At 43.5% G+C, this 9,343-nt stretch overlaps 1 protein-coding gene across 6 annotated transcripts in view; it reads left to right on the top strand.

Moving 5' to 3' along the window:
• Positions 1-8,279: 8,279 nt before the first annotated feature.
• Ccser2 (coiled-coil serine rich protein 2) overlaps positions 8,280-9,343 on the top strand; it is a 107,177-nt gene continuing 106,113 nt past the window's right edge. For 4 of the 6 annotated variants that reach the window (XM_031362525.1, XM_031362529.1, XM_031362527.1 and 1 more), the window contains exon 1: positions 8,323-8,497. The gene's annotated coding sequence lies outside the window, so the exon portion shown is untranslated. Of the gene's footprint in view, positions 8,498-9,343 lie in introns of all 6 variants that reach the window. The other 2 variants (XM_031362530.1, XM_031362526.1) reach the window with 2 other exon arrangements.

Raw genomic sequence — 9,343 nt, 5'->3', positions numbered from 1 at the left:
TTGGTGAGTTCCTAGCACACTAGTACGAGGACATATCTGGGCCACCTCTGAGTTTGGTGTGCCAGGCGTCAATGCGGAGGCAAGAGACTGACTTTCCTTGAAGTTTTCGCCTCAAATACCGCCATCACACAAGTGTGCGTGGCAAGGAGGAGCTGAAAGTTCTACATCTTCATCTGAAGGCTGCTAGGAGAAGACTGACTTCTAGGCAGCTAGGAGGGTCTTAAAGCCCACGCCCACAATGACACACTTCCTCCAACAAGACCACAACTACTCTAACAAGGCCACCCCTCCTATAAGTGCCACTCCCTGGGAGAAATATATTCAAATCATGTTAAAAAAAAAAAGTCAGAAAAATCCCTGGGAGAGCTGCTGTACAAGATAATAGCCTGTATTCTTCTGCATGTAATGTAGTTTGGCAATGTATGTTTCAAGAAATCAGTGGAACAGAATTTTAACATCTAGGCACAACTTAGCTGTCTTTGGGAAGACAGTATCTCAATCATGGATGGAATGAAAGGGCTTGTAGTTTCTTGTGGCTGCCACTGCTACAATCACTGTCATCAGAAATGAGGGGTTTTCTGCTGTAGAATGTTACAGGCAAAACTGGACAGTAGGTTGTCTTGTGTTTGGTTTCCCTTGCATGTATCAGAAACTCATTCCTTTTAAATACCAATTCAGTAATATTTTACTAATATACCTCGAGTTGTTCATTCACTTACCTGTTGTTAAGGTGTGAATCTTAGGAATCTCTTCCAAGCTCTTATGCTAAATAAAGGCTTGGTTGCTGTTTGTGATTCTGTTTATGGGTCTGTGCTCATGAAGTGGATGCCCCTTTGCAGGCTCTGAACACAGCCAAGAATGTTCCCCTCTGCAGGCTCCGCAAAGTGGGTGGCGATGTGCCTCACCAAAAGCTTAAAGCAACAGGGGCAAGTGACCATGAACTGAAACTAAATAAGTGAGTCAAAAAATATTTTTATTTTTATTTTTTATTAAATACATTTTCTTAGGTAGTCACACCACAACTATTCATAAATACAAGATTATTTCCAGTTTGGGTCAGTATAAACATTCTTGTCAAGTCATTTTGTGGTTATATACTTTCATTTCTCTTGATTAAATGTCTAAAAATGGAGTTATGGGGTCATAGGCAGAGGTCTGTTTAACTTTATCAGAAACTGTCCCAATGCATTACAATCATTAATCATCTGTTCCCACTTGTGATCACTAATATGGGACAATTCTGATTTTCGACAGTCTTCATATATTTAGTACTGTCCATTTCTCAAAATTCTTGGTCAACTGGGCCGGAGAGATGGTTCAGCAGTAAAGAGCTCTGGCTGCTCATACAGAGCACCTGGGTTTTCTTCCCAGCATCAACATGGTAGCTCCCAAACACCTGTAATTCTGGTTCCAGGGGATCTGTGCCTGCTTCTGGCCTCGGTGGAAACCAGGCATGCTTGTGGTGCCTGGACATATGCAAACAAAATACACATGCACATTAAAAAATGCTTAGCCATCATTGTTCTAGGTAATTTTCTAGAATACTACAGACTGGGTAGTTTATAGAGAAAATGAATTATTTAATTCTTACTGTTCAGGAGTTGAGAAGTCCTAGATCAAAAGATTGTATCTGGAGAGGTTCCCCCTCCTCCCATTTTACATCCCACTATGATGGAGAGCAAACAAGCATGTATGGTGCAAGGAGAAAAATTCAGGCTGAATTGATCCAGAACAAGAAACCTGCTCCTGAGATAATGACAATGACTCCAAGGGGATGGGATCCTTATAGTCTGATACCCTCGTGGAAGCCCCATCTCTTACTGTTGTTACAGCTGTAGTTACAGTTCAGCTTGAGCTGGGGATACAGTATACATAGGTCATCCCAGCACTGGGGAGACCTAGTCAGATGATTGCAGGTTCCAGGTCAGCTCCATTTACATGTTAGAAAGGCCACTTGAACCACAGCAGCCACTATGGTGAATGTGAATCAATGTCATTGGGCTTTAATTTGTATTTCCCCAGAGACTAATGGCTTTACTCACCTTTTCATATATTCACTTATGATCTTTTGTGGAGTGTCTATTCATGATTGTTATCCATTTGAAAATTCCAGCTATTTGTCTTCATTATTAATTGGAAGGATTTCTTTAACTATTATTAGAAGTTATTCTTTGGTTTCACAGTTTTCTTGAGGGTGGTTTCCTTGGTAACCAGGTAATTTACCTTCAAATATTCAACAGGGTGTGTTCCCAGAAAGTTTAAATGCCTGGGGTCAATCTTCAGTACCTTAATATCTCTTATGCATAGACACACACACACACACACACATACACACACACACACACACACACACACACACACACACACACACACACACACACACCGACAGATATTAAAATACTCCCAAGTGAAACCAGATGGAAGTATTAAACACTAAGTATCTGAATTATGTAAGGTTTTTGAATAACAATCTCAGTTTATTTCAAAAACATTGTATTTGCTGTTATTTTGTATGTCTGTGATGAGGACATGTGGAGGGTAGAAGGTGAGCTTGTGGGATCTGTTCTCCTCTTCCACCTTTACATGGGCTCTGGGAACTGAACACACATTGATAGCAAACACTCTACCTACTGTGATATCTTGACAGCCCTTCAATTTCTCTTAGAATTTGGTTTTATATGCCAGACTTCATTCAAATTTGATAATCTGAGGGAGAACATTTCTTTTGTAGCAGCTGCTAGATGTGTAATCATGGAAGTGGTCATACAGAGAATTTTCTCATAAGTAATATTTATGCCTCTGTTTATAACTCACATTGTGTGTGTGTGTGTGTGTGTGTGTGTGTGTGTGCTGAGACAGAGCTCCATATGATCCATGAACTCACTTTTTAGCAGAGAATGGCCTTGAACTTCTAATCTTTTTGCTTCAACTTCCAAAGTTCTGGACTTACAAACATGTGCTGCATGGCTGTCATATTAACTTACCCTTTTTTAACAAACACTAATAATTAACAAGTTGATTCTTTTTATGTGATATTTAATGGCTTGAATTAGTTTAATCTTTCATTTCCTATCCTCACTCCGCTGGTACTAGGGACTAAACCCAGGGCTCCCTAACAAGGAATTGGTAGGTTAACCAGACTGGCTTTGAGCAGAATAGGTTTTGACCTCATTATCATTCTGTAGGCCTTGTTCAAGTTCAACTTAGGTACTCTTCTAGGTCACCTTAGAGTACAATATATATTGCTGCTTTCCAAGCCTCTGTAGAAAACAGGATGACATTTCATCAAAACAGAACCCACTGATTATCCTGTGACCCAGCAAAAGAACAATCTTGAGATGTTTCTTCCACTCCAATATCTTGGTAGCATTTTCATGATAGTCCCAAGAAGGTGTGCACTGATGGGTAGACAGGTAAACAAAATATGCCTTACACATATGCTTGAGTCTTACTCAGCCTTAAAAACAAATGAATTTCTACACATACAACAACATGGGTGAACCTTGAGAATACAGTATATGGTTCTACTTACAGAGTTACTGGTACGGCTAAATTAATAATATGTTGCCAGGGTGGGAAGAAATGGACAATTATTTAATAGGGATACAGTTTTAGTTTCTGCAATATGAAAACCATTCGGTAGACAGATGTTAGTTAATAGTGCATGTATTTAATACCACTGAGATATACAATAAAAAAATAGCACTTGTTGCATAATCAAGTTCATGGTCATGTTGACTGAGTTTCTCTTCTGCAGGAAGAAAAACAACATGAGTGTGAACCCACCCTGAGAACCCACCTTTCCATTTAGAAATCAGCCTCTTCTGAGCCTAGAAGGGGAAGACTAGGAGGAAGAATGTGGGTGGCCTCTAGAGCAAGGCAGTCACCTTAAAACAACAGGGCATTACACTGTTGGGAAATAATGGAGAAAATTGAAAACAAGGCTTTTATAATCTCTGCATCAATTTTTATATGTTGGTAACTTTCATCTTCAAAAAAAAATTCATAGTGTAGGCCAAACAAAATGTACCTGTTGTCTGCTATGGTACCTCTCACCTTCCTGGAACAGAGTCAGGCATCTTAAAGGATGAAACACACCACACACACACACACACACACACACACACACACACACTCTTCTCTGCTCCCTTTTATCATCTTTGTGGCTGAGAAGCAGGGTTTCTACAGTGTCAATGAAAACCCAGGTCTTGAATGCGGAGTCCTTTAAAGCTGGACATGCTTATTAATATTGCAAGGGTCTAGACATCATCCATGTGTCTCTAAGGCAGAGATCTGAACCAAGATCTCTGTCTTAGTCTAAGTCTTCTGTGTCCATGGGGTAGGGTCTAGACGTCATCCATGAGTCCCTAAGGCAGAGATCTAGACCAAGAAAGACAGTCTTCTGTGTCCATAGGGTAGTCTAGACGTCATCCATGAGTCCCTAAGGCAGAGATCTGGACCGAGAAAGACAGCCTTCTGTGTCCATGGGGCTAAAAATTCCCATCATGCTGCTTTTGAGGGAGAACTGCCTTTTTCAGTAAATCAACCCCACTGACTTCTCATCTTGTTCATGATCTAACCCCATATATCTGCTACAGTACTTGGCATGCAACTGGGGTTTGGTAAACACTGTGGGAAGAGGATTCTTTCTTTCTTTTAAAGATTTATTTTTATTTATTTTATGTATGTGAGTTCACTGTTGCTCTCTTCAGATACACCAGAAAAGGGCATCAGACTCCATTACAGATGGTTGTGAGCCACCATGTGGTTGCTGGGAATTGAACTCAGGACCTCTGGAAGAGCAGTCAGTGCTCTTAACTACTGAGCCATCTCTCCAGCCTGAGGATTATTTCTTTAGACCCTTTAATGTTATATTTAGGATCACTCCCAGAACCAATTGTTACTGGAGTCTTACTGTTTCCCCTTAAGACTCCAGTAAGAATTGGTTCTGGGGGCGATCCTAAATACAACATTAACCACCAGAACCAACTCTTACTGGAATCTTACTGTTCCCCTGTGCTGTTTGCCTTGGATCCATAAAATCTTTCAGCAAAGTTCTCTCTCTCTGGCCTGGGGTATGGAGCAGTTGTATGGGGCTTTCTTTCCTAGCATGAGTGAGGGTCTGAGTTCAGACCTCAGCATCAGAAGCAAAGAGGAGTTAGGTTACAAATGGAATCAATGCTATTCATTAACCAACCCTAAAATACAGATTATTCTGTATCATCCATCTGTATTCAACATAGTCCAAGGGTCTTTAAAATGAAAGACAGAGAACAGAGGTGTTTCTCTCCTTTCACCTGGGAATTTCTGGGATGAAACTCAGGTTTTGCGGCTTGGTGGCAAGTGAGTTTATCTGTTGAGGAGGCCCAACCATTATTGTTCACTTCAGTTTTTAACAAGTAGTTCCAAGTGACAATCCTGCAAGATCATTGGGTTCTCTATCTCTGTGCTCTGACACTACTCTGTGCACTGAAGAAAAAAAAACCCACAAAGGAGATTGGTCAAAGCATGTGCATTCCTATCATAGCAATTTGTACCATCTGCCTCTGCCCTTTCAGCGTCCATCTTTCTCCTCAGCTCAAGGGCTGGGGTCAGACCCTGGCTCTCTCAGCTGTTCTTTAATGATCAAAGGTTGACACAGTTGTGATATTTGTCCACATGACATGTGACATTTAGACCTTTAGACCTTTGTATCTTGACAATCCTTCAGGAGTTGATGGAGAGTTTCCCCATCAGGTACAGCTGGTTGTCAGAGAGGCATTCTACTCATGTGGTTCTCCAGGTTTGATCCCTAGAGCAGCCGTGCAGTTCTCTGGGAATCTGTCAGAAATATAAATTCCTGTGCCCCACCCCAGGTCTACTGAATTTGGAAAATTCTAGGGCTGGTGGCCAGCAATCTGTGTTATAGAACCTTCCTCCTGGATTCTGAGCCATGCTAAACATTGTGAATCCAATGTCCAGCTTGGTCTGCTTTGGTGTGCTCAAGCATGCACAGCTCTTCCAGTGTCAGACTTTTAAAATATAACCTAATGGTTTTCTATACATAATTCTAAAATAGCATTTAAATATATATTTTTTGATTTGTCTATTTAGCCTCCCAAAGAATGGTGAGCATTGTTTGTGCTTCCCTTGCAACCCAGCTTTCATGAACATCTAAAAATCCTATGATACAGCCTCCAGCCAAAGCCTATAACTACAACTGTCCCTTTGTCTAACTTCCACAAACCAAGCCAGTACTCTCTCTGATCTAAATTAACCCACTGTCAGTTACCAAACAACTAGAGAGGTATCCGTGGTTTAGAATCCATTGACATTATCTAAACTAGACATTCTCAAGATATTCCTGTGTCTCTCTTTTCTTTCCACATACATTCCAATAATAGCTTTGGTCTGGATTTTTCCTTCACTTCCAGCCAAACCCAGTGCCTCTCCTGCATGACATGGCACTCCATCTTTCAGGAAATGCAAGCCATAAAAATAATCTTTCAGAACAATGATCTCACAGAGTCATCACAGTCATCCTGGAAATTAAAATCCTGTGGGCATACATTGAAAGAAGTGCCTAATAGAAATAGAAGCAAGGTGACAACCAAGGAAGTGAGAAATTTGGGACAAAGGATAAATGAGAACACAGAAAATTAGATGAAACCTGAACAATTCCTATGCATCCAGCATCTGTAAGGCTCCTACCTTTGCAGAAGAAAGGAAAGTGGTGACCTAGCACACCTAACTGCCAAAGAAAACACATACTTACCTCAAATATTCAGGGAGTCACAAGACAGCAGCCAAGTGGTTCAGAGAAGCAAAGCTCTTCCTGGTTTGGGGAACTGAAGATTACCATGCACCCTCCCAGATTCTTTATAGAGCTGGTTGCATCTTGCCTAGCTCCCAAGGACAAGCTGTGGAAAGCCACTTCTTTTCCCTCTCTCAATTTAGATTGTAGCGTAATAAGTCCAAAGCATATTTAGTAACTTCATCTCATGAGTGTTGTGCTTGAGTCTGTATTTCAGAGGTCTGGGGCTGGTGTTTGCTCTCTTAATGATTTACTTAATCTAAAAAGAAACGTACTGCATGTAGCCCTAGTCTTTTCCAACATTTTAAAGATACACATCATCCCCCACAAAATTAAGTCTCCCTACCATTATTCTACTGGCCAATTAAAGAGACAAGTAATAATGAAACAGGTAAAAAGAAGATTTATTCAATATTGCCACATAGGGAATTGGAGGAAGCAAAAGGGTCCAGTTACCACCCAAGTCCACCGTCAGGAGTACTGACAAGAGGTTTAAGTTTATATAGAGAGCTAGAGATAGTTGTAAATTGAGTACTCCTGCCTGGTTAAGGTGTGACAGTGCTGACCTAGCACTGTTTCAGCTCACTCAAGTCTATCTTGCAAAGTGGTTTGAGAAATTGTCAGAGCTGTGAATCCTGGGAGGCAAGCTCCTTCTCTGGATAGTGCTAGACCTTCAGTGTTGTTTCCATTTCTCCAGGATGAAATACCTAAAATTTTTAAAATTATTGGAGTATGTTTCAACACTCTGATAGCCTAAGGGAAGGGGTGCAAGTGTCTCCTCCCCTCCCACAGCAGTTATGTTAGTGGTCTGGAGGAGAGGTGGTGACTTTCCAAGTTCTCTTTCAATATCATTAATTTCAGTTGTGCTCTTGGGGCTAGTGAGGAGAACAGGCAGTCTAGGGTCAGATAAATATCACCTTCAATGCTTTTAATAGACAGCCAGATACTGTTGGCTTGCATGGTGACTCTCAACGACTTGTCCGACCATCTAGGCAGAAGAGAGAGATGGCATATAGAATAGGATTGGGATCCACAGCCTCATAAGATAGCTTCAGTTTTCAGCTCTCAGCGTTTTACCTCAATCTCCGCTCAAGTTTAGCAAGCATGGCTGAGGCATAGCCCCAGACAGGCCAAAACAAAATGTAGAGTGGGAAGTCATGTTTGCTCCAGTGTTCATATCATTTCCGTTAGTCTGAAGCGGGAGCTGACAGGTTTGGTCGTGGTCAAGCTGCGCATTTGAATCCAGAGAGCCTTTTCGAGATAGTCCGCCAAGAGACTGGAGTAGTGAAAGGTTCGTGCCAGGAAAAGACCTGAGTCAGGGGGCAAAGAGGCAAGGTCAGTGGATCAGGGCGGAGCCTGGGAACGTCTGGCGCGAGGGTGGGGGCGGGCCCGGAGGCGGGGCCAAACCCAGTGAGACTCGCGCCTGCGCAAGGACTGTACGGGAGGCGGAGCCGCGCACGCGTAGTGCGCAGGCCCCGGAGGGCGGAGTCCAGGAGGGTGCCGGCCAAGGGAGGGGGCGCGGCGTCGGTGAAGACCGGCGCTCCCGCAGGCCGTGGAGGCGATGCTGGCTGCTGCGGGGCAGGCGGCTGGACGGACGGGAATGTGACGGGACCGCCCCTCGCCTCTCTCCCTTCCTCGGGCGGGCAGGTCGCTGGGCGACCCGCAGCCGGGCCGCGGCCGAGGAGGCAGCGCGACCTCCGCACGGTGAGAGCCGGGGGTCAGGGCCGGGGTCTCGGGGTGCCCGAGGCTGCCTGGCTCCGGGGCGCAGCGCGAGTGGGCGGAGGGCCCGGTGTCCTTGGCCGTCAGTAATCTGGGACGACCCTCGGAGCCCCCGCCCCCTCTCCCGAGCCGCCTGCGGTGCAGCGGGCAGGCCGGATGCCCCTGCTCCGTGGTGCTGTGACGGGAAGGGGCCGCGGGACGTCCGGGCTGCAGCCTTCCTGCACCGGGAAATCAGGGCGAGGCTGAGATGCCCTGGGATTTCAAAGCCTGGATGCTCGCGTTGGTAAGGGAAAGTACCTGAGAGCCCGGAATGAGTGGGATTTTTCTTTTCCTTTTTTTTTAAATCACTGAGTCAAAACAAAGACACGCCCTAAAACACATCTTGAGAACTTTGGTGAATTACACGGTATCTGTAGGTTCAGGTGCTTTTTTCCCTTCCTCTCCCTCTTTTGGACATCTATTTTTTATACAGTTTTAAAATGTACCCACTTTCTTGACAAAGTAAAAGGAGGGGGTGATAAAGCCTGATTTTGAATTTCAATAATTGCAAATTCATCTTTACTGGCTACCTAGCCAATTAGGTTTGCTGATCATAAAATAGGTCTTAGCAATGGAAATTACCAGTGCACAGACTCTTTGCTGTCCAAAATTGAAATGTCCTGTTTCACTTAAGGAGAGAGAAACCTGGTGTGGTGGTTCATGCCTTTATCCTGGCATTCAGGAAGCAGAGGCAGGTGGATTTCTGTGAGTTCCAGGCTAACATAGTCTACATAGCAAGCTCCAGAATAGCAAAAACTTAGACCTTGTCTCAAAAAAAAACAAAACAAAACA

This window comes from Mastomys coucha, unplaced genomic scaffold (genome assembly GCF_008632895.1).
Source record: "Mastomys coucha isolate ucsf_1 unplaced genomic scaffold, UCSF_Mcou_1 pScaffold9, whole genome shotgun sequence".
Taxonomy (NCBI): Eukaryota; Metazoa; Chordata; class Mammalia; order Rodentia; family Muridae; genus Mastomys; species Mastomys coucha.
Note: the sequence above shows the minus strand (reverse complement) of the source record. Positions and strands in the feature narration are given on the sequence as shown.